Source organism: Sorex araneus, chromosome 5, assembly GCF_027595985.1.
Source record: "Sorex araneus isolate mSorAra2 chromosome 5, mSorAra2.pri, whole genome shotgun sequence".
Classification (NCBI taxonomy): Eukaryota; Metazoa; Chordata; class Mammalia; order Eulipotyphla; family Soricidae; genus Sorex; species Sorex araneus.
This window is the reverse complement of record NC_073306.1, coordinates 168,430,414-168,441,889: the sequence shown is the minus strand read 5'-3', so window position 1 is coordinate 168,441,889 and position 11,476 is coordinate 168,430,414.

Genomic DNA, 11,476 nt, shown 5'->3' with positions numbered 1-11,476 from the left:
TTACTGTATTTGGTATATGAATACGCCATGGGGAGCTTGCAAGGCTCTCCCATGGGGCAATAGACTCTTGGTAGCTTGTCAGTTTTTCTAAGAGGGAGAATAAGTTATAAGATGTCGCGTTTCCAGGAGGTTGGTCTTATAGTCTCTGGATGTTGGCCATTGGTGGGATTACACGGTGCCGGGGGCAGTTTGTGGGTGTGGCTGTCAAGCTACTGGAAAATGGGGAGTCTGGGTAGAGAAGGCCCAGTCCCAATCCAAAAAGGTTTGGAGATCTCAGCCCAGGTCCCGCACACCTGGATTTCTCTGCTGGTCCCTTTCTTTCTTTCTTTCTTTCTTTCTTTCTTTCTTTCTTTCTTTCTTTCTTTCTTTCTTTCTTTCTTTCTTTCTTTCTTTCTTTCTTTCTTTCTTTCTTTCTTTCTTTCTTTCTTTCTTTCTTTCTTTCTTTCTTTCTTTCTTTCTTTCTTTCTTTCTTTCTTTCTTTCTTTCTTTCTTTCATCTTTCTTTCTCTTTCTTTCCTTCCTTCTTTCTTTCTTTCTATCTTTCTTTCTTTCTTTCTTTCTTTCTTTCTTTCTTTCTTTCTTTCTTTCTTTCTTTCTTTCTTTCTTTCCTTCCTTCCTTCCTTCCTTCCTTCCTTCCTTCCTTCCTTCCTTCCTTCCTTCCTTCCTTCCTTCCTTCCTTCCTTCCTTCCTTCTTTCTTTCTTTCTTTCTTTCATTCTTTCTTTCTTTCTTTCTTTCTTTCTTTCTTTCTTTCTTTCTTTCTTTCTTTCTTTCTTTCTTTCTTTCTTTCTTTCTTTCTTTCTTTCTTTCTTTCTTTCTCTCGTGAGGCTCATATGAACGTGTGGAGAGTGGCCTTGAGCATGGCGGTGGCTGAGTTTCAGTGGTCTTCAACAGTCAAAGCTCTGTTTAGGGTAGGGAGGGAAAGGCAACCCATCCCCTCCAAGGGGCCCCAGTGAAGACAGCCAGGCGCGTGGGGCTAGAGACTGTGTCGCTCTCTTCCAGGAGCTTGATCTTATAGTCCCTGGATGTTGGTCATTGGTGGGATTACACGTTGTTGGGGGAAGTTTGTGGGTTTGACTGTCAAGCTAGTGGAAAATGGGGTGTCTGGGTGGAGAAGGCCCAGTCCCAATCTGAACAGGCTTGGAGATTTCAGCCCTGGGTCCTGCACATCTGGGTCCCTCTGCTGGTCCCTTCATGCATGAGGCTCGTCTGAACGTGTTTAATATATAACACAGAAAAGTACTGATCTAACTGCCTTCCCCTGCACACCACTATAAAGGACAGGTGAATATATAAGAATCAGCTTTCCTAAGAATTTCAGAAAACATTTCAACACATTTTCTGTGAAATAATATATTATCTAAAGAAGTACATGTCTACCTTTACAGATTTATAAGATTTTGTAAGATTTCTAAGAAAAGATATGCATATTAATAATATTTTTGTTTTTGTTTGGTGTTTCGGAGTCATACCCTACAATACTCAGGGTTTAATCTGTATCTGTGCTCAAGGATCACTCATGGTATTAGTTATGGGTGGACTATAGATGATGCAAAGAATAGATCCTCACACAAGGATCTTATCCGTATACTATCCTTCAGGTTTTCACTGTTTATTTCTTAATATCTATACTCCTCATATCATGTTTGCTTGGTTAATTTGTTTCTAATTGAACTATACTTACTCATTTCCAGATTGCATCAATGATTTCACTTATCCTTTATTTACTACCTATAATGGTCACCCAAATAAATTTAGCCATTATGACTCATATTATTATGTCTTAAATTTGATTTCTTTACCGCTCCAGTTGTACTAGAGCGATAGAACAGTGGGTAGGGAGTTTGCCTTGCACACACCCAACGCGGGTTCGATTCCTCCTTCCCTCTTGGAGAGCCTGGCAAGCTATCGAGAATATCCCACCCGCACGGCAGAGCCTGGCAAACTACCCATGATGTATTCTATATGCCAAAAAAGTAACAAAAAGTCTCGAAGGGAGATGTTACTGGTGCCCTCTTGAGCAAATTGATGAACAATGGGATTACAGTGCTACAGTGTAACCTCATGAATATTTTTCTTTCAGTGTGATAAGTATTCAAATGCTAGTCATTTTGGAGAAACCATTAAACATTATGCTGTTTGGTGAACAGTTGCTGCTGGTGGTTACATGGAAGACAGGGCGGGAGCTTCAGCAGCAGAGAGACTGTACTATCTCTAACCTCCCAGCACTGAGCTGGATCTTGCAGGAGAGATCAAGGCTCACAAAATCCGCAGGAGAACTAACTTGATCTGGACTTGAAATCTAGAGCTCCTCAGATTTCCAAGGTTATGTGTGTTCTCCTGGAATGGGGGAGAGACGTTTATGGGGAAGACATATAGTGACATAAAATAGTTTTTTTTAAGGACCTATGGGGTTGGAGCAATAGCACAGCAGGTAGGGCATTTGCTCTGGACTCAACCGACCCTCTGCCCCTCTTGGAGAGCCCGACAAGCTACTGAGAGAGTATCTTGCCCGCACAGCAGAGCCTGGCTAACTACCCGTGGTGTATTCAATATGCCAAAAACAGTAACAGTAAGTCATACAATGGAGACACTACTGGTGCCTGCTCAAGCAAATTGATGAGCAATAGGAGTACAGTGATGATGACAGTGAAGGACCTATGAAGGAGGTGAGGAAAAGAAAACAAGTTTCAGAGTGAACACAAGATTTTCCAGAGGTAGACAAGGAAGGAGTCGGAGAAAGGCGGCAATGGGAGAAAAAAGGAGTTAGGATAATTCAAAAGGTTAAGGAACTTGCTGTGCATGCAGCTGAGCTGGTTCTATCTCAGACACATTTCATGGTCCACTGAGCTTCAGCAAGAGTGCCCCTGAGCACAGAGCAAAACATATGCCCTGAACACGGTGGGTGTGAACTAAAAATCAACACATTTTAAAAAAGTAAAAGAACAAATAGAAATAAAGGAATCCCATGTTAGTATACAGTCAACTTTTTGGTGGGGATGTGGGATGCATTACATAAAGCAAAAGGACATAGTTATAAACTCAAAGTCAGCAGCAGGAAAAACTCTTAGACACCATGGTTTAATATGTTGTGTGTGTGTGTGTGTGTGTGCGTGTGTGTGTTAGTAGAGAATAATCAGGATCAGTTGCTAGGGTATTAGCAGAAAGAACTGCTACAATGTCCTTTGATGGATCTTGAAAGGTTTGAACTGGTTTTGGTTTTTCTGAAATTCACCTGAAACGCATAGCCTTACAACTTGATAGCCTGCTTCATGGTTAAGCAAAATTAATAGGAAAAGGATATTTTCTTCTTCTCTTTTGATTTTTTTTATATACAGAATGAAACAACTAAGTTTTATAATAGTTATATGTCTTTTATATAAATATTAATATGTATAAAATTACAATGTGTACAAATATCAAGCTATACACATTTCCACTTTTCCATAATTCAATTTATTCTCATATATATGTATACACACATGCATACACACACATATAAGACTACCAGCAGCAGGGTTTCAAGAACCTACAAATCAGCTACATTTTTAATAAATATATTCATAAAGCATAAGGCTCAAATAACATTTTTGCATTAGACGTTTTCTTTTGCTGCAGAGGTTGTTGGTTAAGTTTGGGGGTCCTCATGGATAGCATACAAGAGTATCAATCTGAATAACAGATATATTTAGCTTTATCTACTGATACTAAATAAGTCTTTATTTCACAGGGCATGTACATATATCTCAAAGGGGCACATCAGTTCCCCTGAAATGGGAACTCAACAGCTGGAACAATAAACCAATTTTCTTTTTTCTTCTGCATGGCAACGCTTCCTCTTTGCAGCTCCACCAGTAAGGTGGAGTCTTGTCCACTGCTTGATTCTCACTGGTGTCCTAACACTCATCTCAAGTGACTGAGCATTTGCTTCTGCCTGGCCAACACTGATCCCTGTTGTCATCTTCTCTGTTTTATTTTCATCTACGCTTGATCTGAATTGTTTTCTTTTTCCTATTTTGGTTTGGAGATCACAGATGGCAGTGCTCTCAGGACTTTCTCTTGCCTTTGTCTTCAGGGATCAACCCTGGTAGAGCTCAGGGGACCAAACACTTGTGGGCTGTATGCAAGGCAATTGTTTTCTTTACACTAATGGTCTATAGCAGTCCCTCCACATGTCATGCCATCTGACTGCCTACTTTATCTTGTTCTAGGACCTGACCTTATGTATTCATTTTACTCACCCTTTACTCTTTCTGTTATATGACTGGTTACATTATATATAAGCAATATTTAAAAAGACTAATCAAATCAGATAGCTTATCAGACCTCCACTATTCACTTGCACTGTAACAATTTGTATAGAAAGATTAGCATATATTATTTTCTAAATAGAATGAATTGACTGAAAAAAATCCTGTCACTGTTCAGAGTAGATCTAGTAACACAAAGATCAACTCTATAATATAAATTAATCAAATGATAAAAGATATAATTATTCCTACATTCACATCAAATAGAAGTCTAAGCAGCCTATAAATATCATGACTTTTACTGATGTGACTTAAATGTAAAAGCTATAAACATCTGTAAACCATAAAGGGACATGATAAAATGTTTTTTCTTTCATTTGACATACTATAAATACGGTTCTATTATGAGAGCTTTCTAACATAAAGTAAAAAAGGCATATGCTTATATGGATATTTTGGTAGAATTGACTAAAGGTTACATGAGAAATAAGTTAATGGACTGAAGTTTATAGCTGTGTGTATAACTGTCAGATCTTTCTGTAAATTACCTTTCTCTTCTGCTGGCTGGAATGCAAAAATCCAATAAACTGTTAATAAAAATGGAAAGGTCATATGTAAATATCAAAGATCTCGAAAATGAACCAGAAAAGATGATAGTTTGCAGAAAAATATTTCATATTCTGCTTCATTGTATTCTAAATGTGATTTGGGTTACAAAGTGTGTTTTCAAGAAAAAAATGTGCAGAAAACTTTCTATTAAAAACAGATTAGTTTCCCATCTGAAAGAGGAGTTTGAATACTAATTGGCTGTTGGTTTCTGCAACTTCAGAAGAATTGCAAACAATTAAACGCTTTTATATTTTCTCTGATTAAGCAAACTCTTAATAGGGCCTCATGGAATTATTCCAGAAATACTGAGCGAGCACAATTTGTGTAGGGTGTGTATATGCAACGGAGAACTCATTGCTTGGAGGTGACGAGGCTCTCGTTTCAGTAGCCAAATACCCATTCACTGGTGGGTCTTAAGCCTGCAGAGAACAAGGGGCTAAAGAACTGGAGCAACATAAACTACACTTCTTTGCCCTATTCCATTTATTGAAAGACAGAATAGTCCTTTTAAAGCCAATTTGAAAGTTGCAGTCTCATAAAGGGAACACATTTAAACTTAGGGAGAAGCTGAGTTTTGAACACATGCCACTTTTGATGAGCCCAGGAATGGTGCCTCTTGATCTTCTGTGTGTGTATTTTAAGGGTTGATGTAGTGTCTGAAGACAATGGTTGGTTCAGGACAAGGTACATGTTTGACCCCCAAAAGAGGTCTAGGAAAGATTAATTCCCTCCTCTTTTCCTTTCGCTGTTTTATTTTACTAATGTTTAACTCTAAAATCGTTGCACAGAATCAATGTAAGAATCAAGTTTCACTAAGAATCTGAAGTAATAAGTAGCATTGATTGCTGCTGATTTCATTTTTAATCTGTATAATTTAGGAAGATACTCAATTTTTCCTAAATGATTTAAATTGCTCAACAAAACTATGAATAAATGGATGAATGTATTTCACTAGAAACATCCTGTGATTAACATAAAAATTTCAAAATAAATATTTTATCTTCACAATAAAGATAAAATGTATATCCTATTTTCATTCACCAATGCAGAGATATACACGTGAACAGCAGTGAGTGAGAACCAGAAGTATCCAAATGGACAATGAAGAGGAAGTTTAAATTCATAGAAAAGTCCCCCCTTCAATACATTATTTACCGTATTTAAATAACATTGGTTTAAGGTCAGACTTAAATGAAAAGCACTTCAATTTAAACCTTTGTGATTCCTTGTGATCACTTTTCAATTAGACAATGAAAAATAATTTAGTAGATACTTAGCTTAATTGGTTTGCTTCTACTTTTTGACCTGTAGGACACCACTTATATATTCTATGTACTATGCTTGTAGAATTATCTGCCTCTTTAGAATGCGCATTTCCCATGATTTTGTACAAGCTGTCTGGTTAAATCACTGTTAAGTGCACTTTACTACTTTTCCTTTTTGGGAGAGTAGCATTCAAGGCTTTGCTTGCTTATAAAATCTGGAATTAAAAAAAATTTGATGTCTTATGAAAAGCAAAATGTCTGAATAAGTAAATGGTATAAGTTTATCTTTATAACCAAGTTCAAAACTGGTTGGATTATAGTTCCAAGCATTTGATATTTACCGGTGGATTGTCCCTTCTCCTTTCATAGGGAGGTAAGGTTAATTGAATTACACCTACCACTGTGCTCCTGAGGGATACCCACTTCCACCAGGTACTCACAGTCTCCTGTGTTTACCTTTAACCTTTGTTTTCTTCTCTCCCTGTCTATTAGTCACAAATATTCCATATCAGACACTGCCACTTGTAAAGTCAGATCTTTCGGGTATAAGTGTAATATTACTTTTCTCTTTCCTTTATGTCCTTTGTTTAGTTTTATTTTAGAGCAATGCCTGTCTTATAGAGACACTGGAAGACAGTTAATGCTATGTTTTTGTAATAGGGGAGATAGTTGATTCCAAATAATATTTACTCCTGGGCATCCATTATACTTACTTGACTTAAGCCTCAGGTGCCCTTGCATTCCTTACACCTTAATTCCTTACACCCCAAAAGGTAGGTCATCCCATCGAGGGACTTGGATGGACCCAAGGAAAACTGTAAGCTACCCTGGCTTTGACACGGAAAGACTAAGTGCCATATGTATAATAAGTTAAGGGCCTGGTCATGAAACAAACTCTCACATGACTCAAAAGTAAATAACTGAATAAGGAGCCTGTTGGGATTAGGAAAAGCTTACCTGCCCTGAGGATGATAGTCTGGGAAATACAGCAAGATGACCTCAGGAAAAACCACCCTTTGCCATGAGTCCAAAGAAACCATTTAAGCTTAATTTAGGATATAGATAAAAGTCTACAACTATTACTGTTTATGCAAAATGATTTGAAATGATACTTAGAAGTAAATTTAATGATTGTTAAAATGGATTACCGGTGAAGAAAAGGAGAAAGCAATATGCCCTAAGATGGAATTCCACCCTTGGACAGATCTCCTAGAAGTAATCTAGAGTGCAGGAACCTCTAGATGAAATTCTGTCCTTGGGTGGATCCCTAGAAGAAATTCCCCTGTAGAAGGAACTTTACACCTGTTCATTAACGTTCAACCACTTCTATGGGTAATTGCTGCTCCCCAACCCTTGGAGATTTCTCTATAATAATCCTCATTGATTTGAATAAACTGGCACTAATTACAAACCTGTAGCTCTGCCCTTTTCCATTAGCTAGAGGGATTGGTCATCAGCTACTAATGCACAAGGGGCTCCCTGGTCGGTGATAATGACATCTGGTGCCCGAACAGGAACACCTCTGACAGCAAAGGTTAAACTAAACATAATTAAGATAAGTGACATTATAGATTAAAAAGCAGCCAGGTAACTGATTAAATATACTAATATAGACTTTTAATACCTTGATAAGTTAAATAATTTGCATTTTTTATTTAGGTCTGAAGGTATACAGACCGGAATCTCTCTGAAGGAAGAGATTCTTTTGTCTAAAATCTTATCATTTCTTTTAATATAATCCAAGAAGCAATACAGTGGATAGTATACCAAGTTTTATACATATCACTGTGGTATAGTACACAATAGAAATGCTTATATATTCTGTAGGTTTAAAGAGAAATTCAATTTTCTATGAATCCTAATTGAAAATTTTCATATTGAGAATATGAATTTCCTTCTATTGAGTTTTCTAAGCATCAACATTTCTCACTAAAGATAAGGAATAATCAATAATGTCATTATTTGAAAAGCATAGTTAAAAAAAACATGTTGTTATCCTTAACATTTTACAAACTTAAGACCTTATAGGCAAAGGAAAGGACAGGTTACTTTGTAGCTATTGAATAAAAAAAAAAAAAAAACATTTTGATGCCTAACTAGAAATCTAGGCAGACTTGACACTTTCAAACTTTTTTATAAATATTTCAACTTAACCTAAGATCACTGTATAATTAGGATCAATTTCAGAAATTAGAAATCATTAACTTTCACAGACCTCATTATTTTATCTGGGGAAGAAAATGTTTATGTGAAATTATAAAATCTTTTTCTCTTTTATAATTTCATGGTATATCTTAGATGACATATCTGGAGGACAATACAAGTTAGATGTTTTCGGATATTGGGTTCACTATTTATTCTGTTTATCACACTGTATTTTACAGTACTCTTGCTGATAACGCTTCATACATAACACTCTTCTATAATTGGGCACCACCTCTGGGCAAATGCTTCCCTCCGCCATAGACATCGTGCCCATTCTATCCCCCAGCCCTGTCAAATGGCATGTTTCCTATTGAATGCCAGTTCAATGCCTTTTGTTTCTATTGTCTCTGGGCATTAATTAATTTCACCATAGTGCTGCATAAAATGTCTAATCGGACTTTATGAAATTTGAATGTTAATTATCCTTTCACTAAATTTTAAAACACTGTTTTTATTAATGGTAAAAAATACCTACCAAATAGGTAGCAAACTAAAATAATCAGTTAATAACCCCATTTAAAAATATTTTAACTGGTGCTGGGAAACGTGCATGGGTGGAGGGATGGGTATTGGGATGATGTACGACTGAAATTCAATCATGAATGGCTTTGTAATGCTCTAAAAATCAAAAATATATTTCACATAAAATCTGATTTGTAGAATAAATTTAATATTCTAATATGAGTATATCATCCAAAAGATTGATTTCCTTTGAGAAATTTTTTTTCTTTTCTTCCTTTGGCCCTATAATGACAGATTTTGGTTATATTTCTAGCACCAAAGTTCCATCTTTTTTCCTTTAATTCCTATAAATACATATGGCTTGTGGTTTTGGAAATTTTTGTTTTCTTATTTTTATTTGTTTTTGATTTTGGGTTACACTGGGCTGTGTTCAGAAATTGCTCCTTGCTCTGTGCTCAGGGACTACATCTGGTGTCATTCAGGGAATATGCGTGATATAAGGCAAGAGCCTTACCCCTGAACTATCTAGCCCACCTAATGTTGATTTCTGTAGAGAATTATACGAAGTTTGAACAATATGAAAAAATCCATCAGCACCATAATGTTTTGGGAAACGTGGAATTTTTAAATGCAAATATGCTTAGCTATTTTAGTACATGTTTATTTACATCTCAAACCTCTCTCTTCTGTTTGATAAGCTCACACTGGCATTTCTAGTTTTTAGGCTCTTTGATTTTGAAAAATTGTCAGCAATTTGTGAAAATCTGACTGACTTTAGTTATGAAATAAGTAAATGAACAATTCTGGACCCAGGCTATTTTATGTTATCCTTTGTCATATACTCCTGTGCAGTTTAGGAAAAAATAGTTTTTGCTCCATAGTCAGTGAATTGTTAAAAATAATAAAACTGCTGAGATTTTGGGGCTGGAGCAATAGCACAGCGGGTACGGCATTTGCCTTGCACGCGGCCGACCCGGGTTCGATTCCCAGCATCCCATATGGTCCCCTGAGCACCGCCAGGAGTGATTCCTGAGTGCAGAGCCAGGAGTAACCCTGTGCATCGCCAGGTGTGACCCAAAAAGCAAAAAAAAAAAAACTGCTGAGATTTGTTTTAAATCACTTAGGTCAGATGATGCAAAATTGATCTTAGCACTTTTGGTAGTTTTCTTTCACATAAGTGTGCCTGGATAATTTAAATTTCTTACCAACAATGTACAAGAAAATGTTGTGCATTCAAACTTTTTTAATATTATTTATCAATTGAATGCAAACTCTTGTGTTTAATGAACATTAGATTTATATCACTAAAAGCACTTTTCATTTTAGATTTGGATCAGAGCATTGCTTGCTTTGAAAACCATAGGAAAGACAAATATAAACAAAAATAAACGTGTTGATCCTTTTTTTAAACGATGAATCTAGGAACATTAAAATAAAGAAAAAACATCAAACTGTATCCTCCTTACTAAGGGCTATTCCATGTCTGATCTATATTTAGCAGCACTCTTAAGGCAGAGAGATTATTGTGGCAAGACAAAGAGAGGAGTGGTAAAAATTCACTGTCTTGGTATACTTTGTTTTCAGGATATTAGAGGAGGCAGCATTAATGTGTTCGTGTATGTGTGTGTGTGTGTGTGTGTGTGTACTTTAGGCATTATAGAAGATGAGCCTCCTAAGGTCAGTCATCATTCCAGATCTTATTTTATCAATGGGATTCTATGTTTGCTTAACTAAGTGCCTAATTAGATAGTTATGAGAATATAATCAATGTTTTGTTGTTGTTGTTGCTTTATTTTATACTAACTACTTAAGGCTTAATATTTATTGGGCCCAGGTGGAAGGAGGGCATTTTTTCCATGGAGTCTACATGAGACAATCCAAAAAATCTCTCTCTTTGTTTTTAACATGCACCAAGTTGTTGAAAAATATTACTATTACTTCCATGTCCTAGAGATTTGTCTCTCTGCTAATGGAGAAAATCTGTCCATTAGCAGAGAGAAAAATACTACTGTTTCTATACACAGTAAATTATTTTTGATTAATAAAAACATCAGGTGAGTGAAACATTTATCTAGTACAAGGTTATTATGAACTTTACATAAATATATACACTGAACTAGTCAATCTGGTAAATGCAAACTAGAACTTTGATTATACATGCTTATTTATATCTCTGAAGGTAGAGGTGAGTGCACTGAAGTGAAAGAAACTTGACATGAATTAGCACTTAGTGCCGATAGAGTAAAGCTACAAGTACACTCTATGTGCAGCTTTTGGTAACTTCAGATTTGTTCAGTACTTTAGTAGCACAGCACGGATCTGCATAGCAATAAGATAGACTATCTCAAGAGTATCATCGGTTTTCCTAGGAGTACAGTAGGTGAAGGGCAATGAGATTCTTCTAGTAAAAAAATGATTGTATTAAAAAGTTGATCTCTGCCCTCTGTTTTCTAATGTATCCCCTGGGAATGTACAATGTAATTTTTATGGCACTTAAACTGTCTCCTTTCAGCATATTTCTTTGTTTCTTTCATAGATGGACAACTAAAAGGGATATAATAGTATCAAATTCTGTAAGCTTAGTATATGTTTAACACTTAGCATTGTAGAAGTTATTCAAAATATGTATGGTAAATGAAGAACACCGCAATTTTCTGTTTGATATTATATATTAAATGAGTTCTACAA